This window comes from Lipophrys pholis, assembly GCF_963383615.2.
Source record: "Lipophrys pholis genome assembly, contig: SCAFFOLD_24, whole genome shotgun sequence".
NCBI classification, from domain to species: Eukaryota; Metazoa; Chordata; class Actinopteri; order Blenniiformes; family Blenniidae; genus Lipophrys; species Lipophrys pholis.
In genome coordinates, this window is record NW_028291924.1 from 2625736 (window position 1) to 2645076 (window position 19341).

A 19341-nucleotide genomic window follows, 5' to 3' on the forward strand; every position below is an offset into this window, starting at 1 on the left:
CCAGAATGGTGTTGTGTGGATCACAGAAACACTCAGGATCATTTAAATCTCGTTCTTCAGACAAAACGCTAAACTTTTCTTACATTTCGGTGTCGTTCAGGCGACAACAGAGCTCAGAGCCCCTGAAAACACAACTTTTTGAAAATGGCTCCAACGGTGGAAGTTCTTGGAAAAGCTTCAACTCCATCATCATGTAAACGGGAGAAAAAGTTATTTTCTGGAAACTCTCAGGCTCCGCCCCCTTGTAGACAGAAAAATCTGTTCCTGGTCACCATGTTGGTCGTAACTAGTTCTTCTGCACATGCTCAGTAGAGACAATCAGAACAACGTTTCCTCCGTGGTGTCATGACTGACAGTCCATATTCTCCTTTTATTTTGACAGTCACCATAATAACAATCCAACTTGGCCGTCTGTCCATGAGAGTCTCTGTGTAGAAACTACTTATAATACTTATAACTACTTACATTAAAGCCACATTACATGAACTAAATCATATCGGTAGTTTAGTAAAAAGAGAAGGTTTCCTGGTGGAGCTCAGACCTTCAGGATTCTTGCTCCTGCTCATGTTAGACAGATAAACTGTAATATCCTTATTCCAGCACTAGAGGTTCTGTGGCGCAATGGACAGTGCGTTGGACTTCTAGCCTTGTCTTCAGGGAAAACATTCAAAGGTTGTTGGTTCGAGTCCCACCAGAGTCGTCTTTATTTGGAGGCAGAAGGTGATCGGTTGTGGAAAAGAGACATGTCGATGTTCCTAGAATTCATTAACAGCATCACTTCATATCAGAAGTACCTAGCTTTAGCCTGAGAATGCTAACCCACGTGTTAGCTGCTAGCTGAAGAGACGAATAAATCGCTGCTGCTTCTGGGAGCCGCTAGTTGGTCGTAAACATCCATCACTGCTTTGCTTTTCAAGTCTGTTAACACCTGGAGAAAACAGACGCTCTAGTGGAAAGACCACCATGTTTTGGATTGTTATTATGGTAACTGTCAAAATAAAACCACTGTACTTAAATGTTGAGTACGGAAGACTTTTAGGGCCACTGAAGAAAAAAAAAAATTCCGAAGGCTAGAAAAAAAAATAACCTTCATGCCATCTGATAAAAAAGATGGTCAATGGATTCTAGCGAATGTCTCTCTATCATTCTACTATAGATCTGGGATCTTTAGAAGCGATTGAAGTAACTCCTCTTCCACCGTCCAATTCATCCATATTAGAAATCAGCGGGCAGCTTGACGGCAGTGGCGGCACTTTGTGTAACGATCGCCCGTAATGCTACGCTTAGCAACCCGCTAACCTCCGGGACTCGACGTGAAAAGTCATTTTACACACAAAATACTAGAATGAGCTTCGATAGGCTTTTTCTCACTCAGCTGCTAAATCCCGTGTTTTCAGGTGCAGTACAGACTAAGTTACGGGTATAAACGCTTTATCGTGAGTTGCCATGACGCGAACCCAGAAATGAGGTCCCTTTGTCGGGGTCAGTCCACAGAAAGCACCGCTGAATCACCGTTTTCACATAAAAACTTTTTTTTATAAGAACTGGATTGTATATGTCGTTATTCATGGTACAGTGGAGGAACTCTTGGAAATTCATGTTCAGAAACATTGTCCGGAGCTGTATAGGCGGAGATGCCCACCTGTGCCACCATCAGGTGGGCATGACAACGCCGACTGGCACAGCCTGTGACCCCGCAACTGATTAGTTCACGCGCTGGGACCACATTTTCAAAAAAAAACACTTTAAATAGTGAGATATGAAAGTAAAAACAACAGCAGTGAAAACAGTCAAAATGAGCTTTAGGGCCCAAAGGGTTAAAAACCTCCACCTCTTGCCACCAACTCTTGCCTACTACCGTGAATAACTGTTGATGTCAGCGCATTTATATTTATTTCATTGATCCTTTGGTGTACCACTAGAGGGAGCCCCGAGTACCACTAGTGGTACGCGTACCACACTTTGAGAATGACTCATCTACACTATACTAACAAAGAGATGTGAGTTCATCCACTGTCTCAGTCTCTCAGGGGCGGAGCCAAACTCTGCACAGACGCTTGTGTAACCACAGCGGCGTGTCACTCAAACTGTGGGGGAGGGGCTCACGCAGCACAGCAGTTGGATCATATGACCTCTCTTGGTGGGAGCCTGGTCCTATGTGAGCGTTGGTGGTTCAGTGGTAGAACTCTCACCGGGAGGCCCGGGTTCAATTCCCGGCCAATGCAACAGACCTTTTCTGAACCCTACTTTGTGAACAGTTGACATAAATATCACACCGTGGGGTTTTTTCTTACTGGTCAACTTATGCTGATTTTCCCTCCTCCTCCTCCTCCTCCTCCTCCTCCTCCTCAGCTTAAGGGTCCATCATGCAGCCATGACAGCCACCGCGACATCAAGTGCACTCGTGTTCCAATTCTCCATTAACGCCGCTGCGTCCTCGTACATTTGCATTTCCACACTTCTGAGGACGCCTTGCAAGTAGTTACTCATGACGTAGGCGAGTACACACTGGTGTTTTAAGAATTGGAAAACGGCCTCTGTCACCAACTCTTTCATACTTATCCTGTTTGAAATCAATTGTTTCCTCCACTCAGTATGTACCAGTACTTTATGATACAGTACGGGTTTTTATGTGTTTTCACTGACTAAAGTTGTGGATGGTACTGAAAGTACTGTACCAAACCGTCACCCTCATGCTTGATGATGTGGACTTGTTGGGTTTCTCCTGTAAAAACACCAAGAAATGACTGTGTTGTATTCGGTGCTCGATAAGTAAAGTAGACTGAGACTGAGCAACAACACAACACTACTGCTTGGACATGTTTACTGGATCACATCATGGATGATGGATGATGGATGGATGGATGGATGGATGGATGGATGGATGGATGGATGGATGGATGGATGGATGGATGGATGGATGGATGTAATATACAGACATGACTTATGTTCACTCTGGAGGTGAGGGCTGATGTTCCCTTCCACAGGGAGAAGCTGCTGGTAGCTCACTCTCTATGTTCCTCTGGAGGTGAGGGGGGAACTCCTGTTCTCAATTTCATTGTCACTTTAATTTGAAAAAAACATATATTCTATTTTCACCAAGATGTTAGTGAGTTAGTTTTACCAGTAAATGGCTGCTCCATCCTCAATTCTCCTATAATCAGCCCCCCCCCACCCCCCCATCCCCCCCAAACACACACACACACACACACACACACACACACACACACACACACACACACACACACACAACAGCCGGGCCTCCTGGGGGTCGTTTGGAGGGTCATCATTTATTTACACATGTTATAGATAATATCAAAGTAAGTGGTGTATTAGTCAATGATATCAGTGATTTCATGTCTGTTTGTTTTAGTTTTTTTACTATTTACAATAAAAACCACAGAAACATTAAAACAGACAACAGATAGATGTCAGCACAAATGAGTCAGAACAGAGCAGTCCCTGGAAAAACTAGTTATTGAGGTACAATCAGATGACTGGGAACTCATTTATAAATACGAGAGAAAGTGAAATATAAAGATGTTTAATGGATGACAAAGGGCTTAAAAAATGCATCCAAGGAGAAAAATACATGACATAGAGAATCCAATAAATGATGAACGAAGGAGATGGAAAATAAATACAAGAAATGTAAAACAAAGTTCACTCATATGATGAGAAAATGTAAGAAGAATTCTTTTAAGAAAGTACCAGAAAACAATAAAGACCATGTCAGCAGTACATAGAAGGTTCTACATAGTATCATTCAACAGGCTTCCAGTAAGGATACCGTTATTGAAAACAGACACACTTCACAAACTACAGACCCACAATTCTCCCAAATCCTAGAAAAACTCTTCAATGACATACTAGATACATTCAGAGAAATGAAATCTAATTCATTAAATCTAGGTCAAACCAAAATCATGATATTTGGAAAATATGAAATAAATAAACCGGTAAAGGTTCAAGTAGAGGGTGTAAATAGAGAAAAGGTGATTGAAGACAAATTTCTAGAAAAATGTAAGGATGAGTACGAGCACATTACAACTCTACAAGGCTGATTTCCTTTGATCTGAGCGTCTCCATGGCTCCAGTGCTGATCTCCTATCAGATCAAAGGAGATCAGTGCCTTTTGCCATGGAGATGCTCAGATCCAAGATTTCCTCCGGCTTTGATCTCGGTTGATCTCCATCCGGTGCCTCTCCCATCCACTTTGTGATGAAAGGCTCATTATTGTTCTTTTTCACAACCTTGGTGATGACGTCATCATTAGATTCAGGTATGCTGAAGCAGGCAGAGAACTAAAACATGCAGGACACCAGCACTCTCTGACCCAGTTTGGACACCCTGTCGTAGACCATCAAGAGACAGCTTAGTTGTATCCTACTGATGACGTGTTGCTGCAATAGTCATCTTGCTCAGTTTCAAGTTTTTTCCCACAGACACCAGAGCACTCTGTAACAGGATTTGACAGATAGTGACGGGGCGCGGCCAGCAGGGGGCAGCAGCGAGGCTGACTTGCTCTTTGACCCTGTGACTGTGGTGACCAAATCCAGGGGGCGTATTACATTGGTTATTGATGTAGCTTAAAGAGGTGGAACAGATTAAACATTCAGATGAAACAATTAGCAAATAAAAGTCAAATGAAGAAAACATACAAGGGCTTATTAGTCAATGATATCAGTGATTTCATGTCTGTTTGTTTTTTTACTATTTCCAATAAAAACCACAGAAAGATTAAAACAGACAACAGATGGATATCATTACAAATGAATCAGAAGAGAGGAATCCCTGGATAAACTAGTTATTGAGGTACAATCGGATGACTGGGAACTCATTTATAAAGGAAAAGACGCCCTGTCACTATGAGTGTACAATCAAACAATACAAGAGAAAGTGAAATATGGATCTGGACTCTGGGAGCAGTGGGCGGAGCTGAGGTTGCACCGTGAGAGAGAGCGAGAGAGAGCGAGAGAGAACGAGAGAGAGAGAGAGAGAGAGAGAGAGTGCACCAAGAGAGACTGAGACTGAGACTGAGTTTTACACTCAGACTTGGACTTGGAGTGGAGTGGATTAGTCTGGAGTTCAGCCTTTGGGAGAGTTTGAACAAACGATCGTCCAGCACGAGGAGGCGGTTGATCGTCAGCGCAGACTGCTGGAAACCATCTGCAACCCTCAAATCCAGCTCTACAGAACAGGGTTGGAAAAGTGGGAATGAAGACATGAATGTGACTGGAGCAGGATCTCCATTGTTCTGACTGGGTTTGGTTTATCCACCGCACACAGAAGCAGGGTTTGTGTCTCTGGAGGGAAACTTGGATTGAACTCTGACTTTTTTATACATTTCCTGGTTTGAATCAAAACACAGAAACTAGAGAAGAACATCTAGAATCACCTGGAACTCCCTGACAAGACATTGAAACAAGGTTAAAATAAAGATATGAGCAACCATTGACAAAAGGTGGAGGGTATTTTGTTTCTGGACTGTTTTCAACTTGTTTTGTGGAGTATTTTTTAGGTTGTCTACGTTGTGACAATATCACACCCAGCAGCAGCTTAGTGAGGAAAATTAGTGGTTTGATCTCAGTTTTTAATTTCTACACTAGATATTTGAAAGGAAATGATCAGTTTTTGATCATATTTATTTAGATTTTCTGTAGATTTTTCCCTTTTCATAATATTAGCTCATGAGTCATGTCATCTTGCTTGAGGTCCTTAATGATCATAAATGATCGCTCTATCTAGTCCTGGGTGGATAAACAATTAATGGAACTATTACTACTATTGTCCCACATGAACTGCTCAATCAGCTTGTGGACATTGACGTTTTTTGAAGATTCATAAATCAACATTTAAAAGCAGGACGTCTCATTATCACTCCATCTCAGGTCGCATGGTAAACTGCTGACACGGTGTTATGAGAAGATGAGAGAATATATCATCTAGAACTAGTTCATCCTAAACAGTCCTTGTTAATCCAGCAGCTAAAGATTCACATCGAGCAGTAAGAGAACGACTGGAGGAGATTTAGACTTTAGACTTTAGACTTTAGACTCAGCTTTATTAATCCCTTGGGACGACTCCGTCAGGGAAATGTAAGTTCCAGTAGCTTAATAGAAGAGGAGCAGCACACATCATGAGGTCATAGGAGAGTGACATCATGAGGTCATAGGAGAGTGACATCATGGAGGTCAGAGGAGAGTGACATCATGAGGTCAGAGGAGAGTGACATCATGGAGGTCAGAGGAGAGTGACATCATGAGGTCAGAGGAGAGTGACATCATCCATATACCGAGAGGAGGTGGCTGCTGTAACAGAATCTGACAGGCACCACCGTCTCCGGGACACTAGAGGGCGCTGGTGCGTCCCTCCAAACGACCTCCTGGAGGCCCGGCTGGTGTGTGTGTGTATGTGTGTGTGTGTGTGTGTGTGTGTGTGTGTGTGTGTGTGTGTGTGTGTGTGTGTGTGTGTGTGTGTGTGTGTGTGTGTGTGTGTGTGTGTGCGCGCGCCTGGTGGGAAGAGAAGTGAGGGTGGAGCAGCCAGTTACTGTTAAAACTAACTAACTAACATGTAGGTGAAAATAGAATATATGTTTTTCTTTCAAATTAAAGTGACCATGAAAGTGGAAATAGAGTTTTCTTTTTATTAAAATGAAAATCAAGGTGAAAATAAGATTTTCTATCAAAGTAAAGTGACTATTAAGCTGAGGTGGTGGTGCCTGGGCCTCCAGTCCAGCCCCCCCCCCCCCCCCCCCCCCCCCCTCAGGAGGGTTCCAGGCTGGACATCATGGCTGCTGGCCTCATCCAGCGATCCAGTGATGCTGGAGTGGCTCCTCCTCCTCCTCCTCCTCCTCCTCCTCCTCCTCCTCCTCCTCCTCCTCCTCCTCCTCATCCTCATCCTCATCCTCCTCCTCCTCCTCCTCCTCTACTGGATGTGGACACTGACTGCTGCACAGCACAAGGAGGACAAAGCAAAGTGAAAGACAGGTTTGGCGGGCGGCCAGATGTGCTGGTCCAACTGGACATTGACCACTTCAGGCGGCGGCTGGCATCTGGGTGTAGAAATGAGGCCCACCCCCTGTACCCCACCTTCATGTCCAAACTGTCCTGGGACAGCAGTGATGTCTCCTTGCTGCAGAGCCAAGAGGGAGCAGCTGAGGAGAGAAGAGCTCCCTGGTGGAGCAGCACATCTTCAAAGAGGACCTGGCTCTGCTCTGCAGGAGGACAGACAAGAGGGGAGTCCCACTCTGTCCTCATGATGGAGGGAGGGGCTGCTTCATCAGCTGATTGAGGGGCTGCTCCATCAGCTGATGGGCGTGAAGGGCAGAGACCTTCTTGGTGTTCCTCTCTTAGACCAGGAGAGGATGCAGAACATCTGGAGGGTCCAGAAGAGGCACGTCAAATGCATTGAGGACCAAGCGGGTGTGCTGCTCTACACAGAGGGAGGCTGGACCTCCACCAAGGAGGGACTCATTCTCCCTAAATCCCGCTGTGCCAGGGGGTCCACATCACTGGAATCTTTCCTCCTCCACCTCCAGAGCTTCACTCCAGGTTAGTATGAATCACTATTCACCAGCAAGAGAAGTGACCTTTGACCTCCTGTGGGAGTTTAGAGCCCTCCAATGGCCAGACAGGCTCAGGATGGCAAGGTGCCAAAATGAAGCGCTCCCAGTGTTTCTTTGTTTGAATCTATTTGAAGGAAGGAGCTCCAACAGTGGGGATGGCGCTGACTTTAGACATGACAGCTCCATCATCTCAGCCATCAGCAGCCTCCATCACCTCCTCAGCCTGTGTTGTTGGAACTCCCACCTCTCAACAAGCTCCTGCATCTGATCCCACCTCCTCCGCCCCATACCTCCCTGCTCCACCCACCTTCCAGCTCCTCTGCTGGCCACTCCACTTTCTCTAAGTAGAATGTTCTGGTGTGAAAAACCTTGGTAAGATTCTAAACTTCATTTTAGGAAGGATTCTTTTGAAGTGGGAACTTTATTAGTCTTGTAATATTTTTCAGACTGTGGATTGGAGCAGCCCAGCCTCTGCTCCACCTCTCCCTCCCACTGCCACCACTGCTGTCGCCACTGCTACAGCGCCACCTTCTGCTCCATCTGCTGCTCCACCTGCTGATCCCACTACTGCTCCCACTACTCCCTCTGCTCCACCTTCTGCTCCATCTGCTGCTCCACCTGCTGCTCCTACTACTGCTCCCACTGCTCAACCTGCTGCTCCCACTACTGTTTTTGCTACTTCCACTGCTCCATCCACTTCTCCACCCACTGCTCCACTCACACTGCTACAGCGCCACCTTCTGCTCCATCTGCTGCTCCACCTGCTGCTCCCACTACTGCTTTTGCTACTTCCACTGCTCCACCCTCTGCTTAACCTGCTGCTCCCACTGCTCCACCCACTACTCCCTCTGCTTCACCTGGTGCTCCCACTTCTGCTCCCACTGCTCCACCCACTACTCCCTCTGCTTCACCTGCTGCTCCCACTGCTTCACCCACTGCTCAACCCACTACTCCCTCTGCTTCACCTGCTGCTTCCACTGCTCCACTGTTTACTCCCTCTGCTTCACCTGCTGCTCCCACTTCTGTTCCCACTGCTCCACCCACTACTCCCTCTGCTTCACCTGCTGCTCCCACTGCTCCGCCCACTACTCCCTCGGCTTCACCTGCTGCTCCCACTGCTCCACCCACTACTCCATCTGCTTCACCTGCTGCTCCCACTTCTGCTCCCAGTGCTCCACCAACTACTCCCTCTGCTTCACCTGCTGCTCCCACTGCTCCACCCACTACTCAATCTGCTTCACTTGCAGCTCCCACTGCTCCACCCACTACTCACTCTGCTTCACCTGCTGCTCCCACTTCTGCTCCCACTGTTCCACCAACTACTTCCTCTGCTTCACCTGCTGCTCCCACTACTCCCTCTGCTTCAACTACTGCTCCCACTTCTGCTCCCACTGCTCCACCCACTACTCCCTCTGCTTCACCTGCTGCTCCCACTGCTCCACCCATTACTCCCTCGGCTTCACCTGCTGCTCCCACTGCTCCACCCACTACTCCATCTGCTTCACCTGCTGCTCCCACTTCTGCTCCCAGTGCTCCACCAACTACTCCCTCTGCTTCACCTGCTGCTCCCACTGCTCCACCCACTACTCAATCTGCTTCACTTGCTGCTCCCACTGGTCCACCAACTACTCCCTCTGCTTCACCTGCTGCTCCCTCTGCTCCACCCACTACTCCCTCTGCTTCACTTGCTGTTCCCACTACTCCCTCTGATTCACCTACTGCTCCCACTGCTCCACCAACTACACCCTCTGCTTCACCTGCTGCTCCCTCTGCTCCACCCACTACTCCCTCTGCTTCACCTGCTGCTCCCACTGCTCCACCAACTACTCCCTCTGCTTCACCTGCTGCTCCCTCTGCTCCACCCACTACTCCCTCTGCTTCACTTGCTGTTCCCACTACTCCCTCTGCTTCACCTACTGCTCCCACTGCTCCACCAACTACTCCCTCTGCTTCACCTGCTGCTCCCTCTGCTCCACCCACTACTCCCTCTGCTTCACTTGCTGTTCCCACTACTCCCTCTGATTCACCTACTGCTCCCACTGCTCCACCAACTACACCCTCTGCTTCACCTGCTGCTCCCTCTGCTCCACCCACTACTCCCTCTGCTTCACCTGCTGCTCCCACTGCTCCACCAACTACTCCCTCTGCTTCACCTGCTGCTCCCTCTGCTCCACCCACTACTCCCTCTGCTTCACTTGCTGTTCCCACTACTCCCTCTGCTTCACCTACTGCTCCCACTGCTCCACCCACTACTCCCTCTGCTTCACCTTCTGCTCCCTCTGCTCCACCCACTACTCCCTCTGCTTCACTTGCTGTTCCCACTACTCCATCTGCTTCACCTACTGCTCCCACTGCTCCACCAACTACTCCCTCTGCTTCACCTGCTGCTCCCTCTGCTCCACCCACTACTCCCTCTGCTTCACTTGCTGCTCCCACTGCTCCACCCACTACTCCCTCTGCTTCACCTGCTGCTCCCACTTCTGCTCCCACTGCTCCACCCACCACTCCCTCTGCTTCACCTGCTGCTCCCACTGCTCCATCCACTACTCCCTCTGCTTCACCTGCTGCTCCCACTTCTGCTCCCACTGCTCCACCCACTACTCCCCCTGCTTCACCTGCTGCTCCCACTGCTCCACCCACTTCTCCCTCTGCTTCACCTGCTGCTCCCACTACTCCACCCATTACTCCCTCTGCTTCACCTGCTGCTCCCACTGCTCCACCCACTACTCCCTCTGCTTCCCCTGCTGCTCCACCCATTACTCCCTCTGCTTCACCTGCTGCTCCCACTGCTCCAGCCACTACTCCATCTACTTCACCTGCTGCTCCCACTTCTGCTCCCACTGCTTCACCTGCTGCTCCAGCCACTACTCACTCTGCTTCACCTGCTGCTCCCACTGCTCCAGCCACTACTCCATCTGCTTCACCTGCTTCTCCCACTTCTGCACCCACTGTTCCACCAACTACTTCCTCTGCTTCACCTGCTACTCCCACTACTCCCTCTGCTTCACCTACTGCTCCCAGTGCTCCACCAACTACTCCCTCTGCTTCACCTGCTGCTCCCTTTGCTCCACCCATTACTCCCTCTGTTTCACTTGCTGTTCCCACTACTCCACCAATTACTCCCTCTGCTTCACCTGCTGCTCCCACTGCTCCACCCACTACTCCCTCTGCTTCACCTGCTGCTCCCACTGCTACACCCACTACTCCCTCTGCTCCCACTGCTCCACCCACTGCTCCTTCTGCTGCTCCCACTGCCCCACTTGCTGCTCCCAGTGCTCCACCCACTGCTCCTTCTGCTGCTGCCACTGCCCCACCTGCTGCTCCCACTGCTCCACCTGCCAGGAGCCAGACACAATATGACAGACAGGCGGAGGCACTCTTGTTAATCCATGAGTAACATAGAGTGGCATTGTTATTATTTCATTCCAGTGGTAGATTTCTAATGCTCATCTTGTCTTGTGTAACAGCCCTGTGGTGGATCACATTCCACCTCCAGCACCACCTCTGCTGCTCCTCTCCCCGCCACCATCACAACCTCTGTCTCCACTGCTTCAGCTGATCCTCCTCCTGGGCCACCAGCTATGTGTCCAGCAGCACCTGAGCAAGAGGTCGGTCTCCCTAACATCTTCTATTCTACTTCAATCTTAGGTTTTTGCTTGTGCTAATGTTGTTTTTATTTCTTTCTTTATTTTTTTACTGTTCTATTAGCAGGCTGTGGACGAGCAGAATGTCCCGGGGACGGAGCGAGTGGACAGCCTGGCAGAGTACTTGGTGGGGCTCCGGGCTGAAACTGGTCAGACCTTATCAAAGCAGCAGGCCAGTAATATCAGAGCCCTGTGGCAGAATGTCCTGCCATCTGACCAGCAGCGTGTGGCCTATGCCGCTCGGCACCAGGTGCTCCTGACAGCCGGCGCAGTTAGCAACGCCTCTGTCTCCAAACCTGGTTGCTACGGGTTCCATCCCAGCCGGATCTCAGCCGGACTGACTCCTTATCCCCACTCTGGGCCGGGCCGGGCCTCCTACTTTTAGCAGGTAAGTGGCCGTCAGTGATGCTCCATTTACAGAGACGATTTCGGGCTCCATTCGGAAGTGAGCTCTTGGTGCAGACTTCCAACGGCTTTCGTTCCCAGATATGCTCCGGCATACTAACCCCCTCTCCTCTTCCCTCCCTCTCTCCCTCTCTCTCCCTCCCTCTCTCTCTCTCTCTCCCTCCCTCCTTCCTTCCAGGTGTGCTCCTGGAGTCATGCCAGGACCTTGTTTTGTTGGGTGGAGGAGCGGCTTTGTGTGCGCAGGAGAGGGGGAGAGAGGAGAAGTTTTTTATTTGTATTTGTATTATTTGACAATATTTGAATAAGTTTTAATAAAAGATGCATTTTTATTCCTGACCTCTAAACGAGTCATTTTTTATTCATTTGAATGTGAAATGCTGAACCTCAAACGTTAGGTGGTTTTTATCAACATTCCTATTTTCTATCAATTCTCAACTGTTTTTTCTTGAGTGGAAAAATTTATATTAATATTAATATTAATGTTTATGTTCATCATTTGTAATGTGGCCTTTTTTTTCTGACATAATTCATTGAAAGGTAAGAATTCAACTTTGGAGGGCTTCTACAGAATCACTATTGATGTTGCCATTGTCTAGATCAGAGGTCTCCAACGGTCCCTGGTCCTCCAGGGTCCCTGTCCTGAAGGTTTAGCTCCTCCCAGGTTCAACACACCTGATTTCAATGAAAGGCTCGTTATTGGGCTTTTTCACAACCTTGGTGATGACATCATCATTAGATTCAGGTATGCTGAAACAGGGAGTAACTAGAACATACAGGGCAGGGGTCCTCAGGACCAGGATTGGAGACCTCTGCTCTATGAGTTTGAGAAATAAGAGCGACGGAATTTAAAAGCAGACTCAAGACTAATATGAAGTATTTAAATGAAGTTAACATGGGCTGGGACTGACTAATAATGAGGAGTCAACCTAAGGACTTTATCAGCAGCTGCCACTGTTTAATTAATTGTACAAACTGCCACTGTAGATATTTGGGAGTATGGATATAACAGCATTGATGTTCAGTAAAGAAAAACTATTGTGTATATTCATTATTTGTTTCAATGTGTGTCTTTCGTTTCTTCTGGAGCTCTAATGGTGTGCTACAACCGGGAGAGAGAGCTGAACCCTGCAGGACGCCGGCCCTCCAGGACCCAGCTTGGACACCAGAGCACTCTGTAACAGGATCTGACTGGTAGTGAGGGAGCGCGGCCAGCAGGGGGCAGCAGCGAGGCTGACTTGCCCTTTGACCGTGTGACTGTCGTGACCAAATCCAGGAGTGAATTACATTGGTTATTGATGCAGCTTAAAGAGGTGGAGCAGATTAAACAATCAGCAAATAAAAGTCAAATTAAGAAATGTATAAGGGTGTATTAATCAATGATATCAGTGATTTCATGTCTGTTTGTTTTTGTTTTTTTTACTATTTACAATAAAAACCACAGAAACATTAAAACAGACAACAGATAGATATCAGTACAAATGAGTCAGAAGAGAGGAATCCTGGATAAACTAGTTATTGAGGTACAATCAGATGACTGGGAACTCATTTATAAAGGAAAAGACGTCCTGTCACTATGAGTGTACAATCAAGAGAGAGAGAGAGAGACTGAGACTGAGACTGAGACTGAGACTTACACTTACACTTGGACTTACACTCGGACTTGGACTTACACTCGGACTTGGACTTGGACTGGAGTGGATTACACTGGAGGCCCAGGCACATGACCACCTCAGCTTCCACTCAGAGCCCAGACCAGCTGTTCAGATTTGGACACTTGGAGCTGAGAAGGGGGAGGCTCCATGATTCCTGTTCATGCAGAGGTTTTATTTCCCTTTGCCACTGAAGGCAACACACTCACTAGCCACCAGTCCACAGATGAAAACACAAAATCATATGTGTACACAGAAAGTCCAGTTAAGATGGAGACGGGTTGTGAATGACACAGATGCTACTGGTACAGTATGAGAGTCTGACTGCTTTCAAAAGGTCCAGTGATCATACAAGCGTATCAGTCACTCTCATACTTTCTCATGATTCTATTGACAATGAGAAGCAACAACACAACACTACTGCTTGGACATGTTTGCTGGATCACATCATGGATGATGGATGATGGATGGATGGATGGATGGATGGATGGATGGATGGATGGATGGATGGATGATGGATGTAATATACAGACATGACTTATGTTCACTCTGGAGGTGAGGGCTGATGTTCCCTTCCACAGGGAGAAGCTGCTGGTAGCTCACTCTCTATGTTCCTCTGCAGGTGAGGGGGGAACTCCTGTTCTCACTTTCATTGTCACTTTAATTTGAAAAAAACATATATTCTTTTTTCACCAAGATGTTAGTGAGTTAGTTTTACCAGTAAATGGCTGCTCCATCCTCACTTCTCCTATAACCAGGCCCAAACACACACACACACACACACACACACACACACACACACACACACACACACACACACACACACACACACACACACACACACACACACACACACACACACACACACACACACACACACACACACACAACAGCCGGGCCTCCTGGGGGTCGTTTGGAGGGTCATAATTTATTTACACATGTTATAGATAATATCAAAGTAAGTGATGTATTAGTCAATGATATCAGTGATTTCATGTCTGTTTGTTTTAGTTTTTTTACTATTTACAATAAAAACCACAGAAACATTAAAACAGACAACAGATAGATGTCAACACAAATGAGTCAGAACAGAGCAGTCCCTGGAAAAACTAGTTATTGAGGTACAATCAGATGACTGGGAACTCATTTATAAATACAAGAGAAAGTGAAATATAAAGATGTTTAATGGATGACAAAGGGATTAAAAAATGCATCCAAGGAGAAGAATACATGACATAGAGAATCCAATAAATGATGAACGAAGGAGATGGAAAATAAATACAAGAAATGTAAAACAAAGTTCACTCATATGATGAGAAAATGTAAGAAGAATTCTTTTAAGAAAGTACCAGAAAACAATAAAGACCATGTCAGCAGTACATAGAAGGTTCTACATAGTATTATTTAACAGGCTTCCAGTAAGGATACTGTTATAGAAAACAGACACACTTCACAAACTACAGACCCACAATTCTCCCAAATCCTAGAAAAACTCTTCAACGACATACTAGATAAATTCAGAGAAATGAAATCTAATTCATTAATTCTAGGTCAAAACAAAATCATGATATTTGGAAAAAATGAAATAAATAAACAGGTAAAGGTTCAAGTAGAGAGTGTAAATAGAGAAAAGGTGATTGAAGACAAATTTCTAGAAAAATGTAAGGATGAGTACGAGCACATTACAACTCTACAAAGCTGATTTCCTTTGATCTGAGCGTCTCCATGGCTCCAGTGCTGATCTCCTATCAGATCAAAGGAGATCAGTGCCTTTTGCCATGGAGATGCTCAGATCCAAGATTTCCTCCGGCTTTGATCTCCGTTGATCTCCATCCGGTGCCTCTCCCATCCACTTTGTGATGAAAGGCTCATTATTGTTCTTTTTCACAACCTTGGTGATGACGTCATCATTAGATTCAGGTATGCTGAAGCAGGCAGAGAACTAAAACATGCAGGACACCATCAAACAGAGTTAGCAGATGGAATCATCAGGGTATCACACTTTGCAGCCTCCCTGGGAAAGTTCTGGAAGACATAGTAGAGAAAGTGTCACTAGCAGAGGAAGGTTTGGATCCATGGAGCTCGGGGTTCTGGGCCCAGCAGGTTTCAGGTGATCAGATCACATGTGGCGAGTCCTGAAGACAAGTGTGAACAGACACCAAAGTGATTTCACTCAGACCAATTCTGGGTTTTTTTGTCCAAAAGTATCTGCAGATGAACTTCATCCACAACTGAAGGTTAGAGTCTGCTTGGAGTCAGTCCTGCAATATGCAAATTAGCCATGTGCACCGGACAGGAGGAAGCCTAACTTTGAGTTTGAGTATCTTTGTAAATAAAGTCACTCAGTTCTCACCTTAGGTTTCCATATTTATTCTTTTTTTACCTGAAAACAGTTAATTTCCCATCTTGAAGTTTTACTTTTCAGTTGGAATTCCCGTCCTGACTTCTCCTGAAGGCTTGTAGTTTCTGTTTATACCCGGTGGCCGAGTCTCCGTTGGCCCAGGTCCGTTCTTTACACAGCCCTGTGGTACTGCTCACCAGAGGGCGCTCTTTGTGCTTCTTTTAAACTCATATTTTCACAAACACATCAGCGTCACCAAATGCTGCATGACCCGGAAGGAAGTGACTGGGAGGACATTTCTGACCTGAACCCAAAGGTTATCAGTAAGTAAACTAAAGAGCTGCACTCCCTGTGTGGCAATTGAACCACCACCACCTCCCACGTGACAGGCGGGGACACTCTCCACCATACTAACGAGAAGATGTTGCTATGTGTTGTTGTCATGTGTCTGTTACCACACTTCCACATTGTGACATCACAGTGATGTCACAATGTGGAGTCTTTGTGACATCAGGTCCAGATGTTCCCCAGCTGTCATGAAGCCACTCTTCTGTAAATCCAGCATTAGTTCAACAGGTGAGGAACACCTGTACGATGCCATCTGCTCTCTGAGTTTCACTTCAACAAGTTCCAGGAATGTGAACTCAGGGCTTCTTCTTTAACTGAAGCTTTAGAGAAACTGTCACGGCAGCTTTGTCCACTAGGATGGAAACTTGTGGAAACAAATCATGTGACTTTGCTTTCCCCTCGTCTCCCTCGTGACAGGCGGGGATACTCTCCACTATACTAACAAGATATTGTTCCTCAAATATTATGAGAACCATCATCCTTAAAAACTCTGGACTTCACTTGGTACCAATACATTGAAGGCAGAGGCAAGTAGGAGAGCTGAGAGTGCTGCAACTCCCCCTGTAGGATGGTATATGAACTGCATATCTTTCACTTCACGTCTAGAAATCAGTGTGTCCACCACTGCAGGTTAACAGATAGAACCAAACCTTTGAGTTTCAATGAGGAGTCAGTCTTCTCTTGTATTGATATTAGTACTGTGATGGGCTGAGTTCTACTTTATTATTCTGATCATACAATCAAATGTGTTTTATTCTCCATATTTTTCAGACTGTTATTGAATATAACGATGTGGTTGCACTACATCTGACACCAGGTAATGCAGTACTAAAACTGCACCAAAGAAGGCGCTTGGGCTTAGCTAGTCAAAGTGCCTGTTTTGTAAACAGGAGATCCTGGGTTCAAATCCCAGCAGTGCCTCACAACATTGATTCATTTAACTTTACTTATATTGCATCAAATAAAATACAGTCATTTCTTGTTGTTTTTACAGGAGAATCCCAACAAGTCCACATGAGCTGGGATAAGCAACTGTTGAAAGAAAAAACTCCCTCTGTCTTTCTCTCCCTGTACTAAAATCCTTTCTGCCTTCATTATTATTTATTTTATATTATTTATTTATATTATATTCATATGTAATACCAGCCTTGTTGAAGCACCCCTAGATCATCAGCGATCCTTCGCCAAATTTCACAGTCGGTACAAGACACTGTGGCTTGTCGGCCTCTCCAGGTCTCCGTCTCACCATTAGACCACCAGGTGTTGGGCAAAGCTCATACAGACCTCTCCCTTCGTCAGTCTCATGGCCAGAGATTAAATGATCTGGTTCCCTCGCTGTATTAATTTGAGGTAACGACTTATTGTCTCGTTCCCACGTTATTATTATTTTCTCTCTGGCCACTCAGTCCACTTTCTCTATCGTTCTCTCTGGTCAAATTAAAAAAAAGATGAGGCAACATGAAGCCTCGTCTGATCATCCAGCTCAGTTTTCATCTTCCACTTTAATATCCTGGTAGCAGCGTAGTTTGTCATGTTTCATGGTAGTTTTATAGAGCAGATAAAAACACTGCGCTGCCTCCACCACAATGTTTCAGACAAAACACGAAAGAACGGAGACTTGAAAGTGGGCGGAGCCTTGGGTGGTTTTCTTACTTGTCTTTTATGAGCTCATTCAGTAGAAAAATCAATCCAGCTTAACAAAGTAGAAAACAGAGGATGTAGCTCAGTGGTGGAGCGCATGCTCAGCATGTATGAGGTCCTGGGTTCAATCCCCAGCATCTCCAAGCTTTATGTCTGACATCAACAGCAGCAAGTAGATTAATAGTGAGTTAAGGCAGTTTTATGCTTGACGGACAGGCGAGACGTGGACCAGAGCAGGACACAACAACTTGTTGGACATTGGTCATCCCTCGCTCTGCAGTTTCTGCTGGAAATGACTTGAAATGATTCTTCCTGACGCCACAGGGACGTGAACTCTGCAGGACAAAGTGCTTAGAAAAGCTCTGCTGGAGAGGGACGGAGAAAATACAGGACTTTATTGACTTTGTGATTCAACACTGATTCTAATGCAGGAAACATGATTGAACAAGTGACGTGTTTTTGTTTGTCAAAAACGGTGGCAAAGAAAATGAAATGCAGAGAAAACAAAGTAAAAATAAGTGTTATTCTGTGTTTGATTTTTAAATGAGACATCAGCTCCATGAACAGGGCTGCACGGAGGGGCGTGGCGGCTGAAATGACATCAATGGGTCATATGGAGCCATGTGGAGCTGCAGACCCTTCAAGTAGAAAACAGCCTTTAGTGTCTCTTGGTTGTTGTGAAATGAAACGTTTGTCCAGACAAACATCCTGCAGATTTCCTGTAAACAAAACATTATAATCATCAGTATCAATTTGATCATGTTACTTTCTTGTTTTTCTATATTTTCATTGATTTGGTCATTAAAATGAGAATATGTGTTGAATTTAACTCTTCTGAGCAAAGTTAAGGAATACAGACAAGTGATTGGTCAGAAGGCAGTAAGTCCCGCCCCCTTCACGGAGCTAGAGCGTCAACACGAGCCCCTGCATGTGCTGCAGTTCAGAAAAGGAGTTAATTCCAGGATCAATCCATGTTGTAATGTCTTATTCCTCCTGAATGAACCGAGCCAGAGGTTGAGCTGAGTGACAGAGGTGATTGTCGGACCTCTGTCCCGGCCAATGCAACAGACCTTTTCTGAACCCTACTTGGTGAACAGTTGACATAAGTATCCCACTGTGGGTTTTTTTTTTCTTACTGGTCAGCTTATTACTCTTCATTGTTATTGTTTTGAGTTCTTTTTTAAAAAAAAAAAAAAGTGCTCTGTTGTTTGCTTTTTATATCTTTAACTGTTTCTGAATAAATCACAAAAAACTATGAAAGACATGTCTCATACAAATCAGATGGGAGAGGCACCTCATGGAGATCAGAGCAGATCAAAGCAGGAGAAAATCTTTGCTCTGAACATCTCCATGGCAACAGGTACTGATCTCCTTCAATCTGATATGATCTCAGCACTGGAGCCTTGGAGACGCAGAGATCAAAGGAGATCAGCTTTATTCAACCTTCAGCATTCACACTAGCATTTTCTTCTGGAAATACAAACCTCTAGTAATTATTATTATCATAACAGGTCTCTGATATCTGGAGGAGTCAGACCATTCAAGGCTTTAAAAACAAGCAGTAGCATTTTAAAATATCTTGTAAAACTGACAGGCAGCCAGTGAAAGGAAGAAGGGATTGGTGAAATGTGGTCCCTCCTCCTGGTGACTGTTAAAAACCTGGTAGCAGCATTCTGCTCCAGCTGCAGTCTTTGAACATTGAGCCTATTGATGCCAGAATAAAGGGAGTTACAGTAATCCAGCCTG

At 46.0% G+C, this 19341-nt stretch overlaps 1 protein-coding gene across 2 annotated transcripts in view; it reads left to right on the forward strand.

Moving 5' to 3' along the window:
• LOC308128373 (NACHT, LRR and PYD domains-containing protein 12-like) overlaps positions 1-19341 on the forward strand; it is a 281629-nt gene that overhangs the window by 123764 nt on the left and 138524 nt on the right. The window lies entirely within an intron of this gene.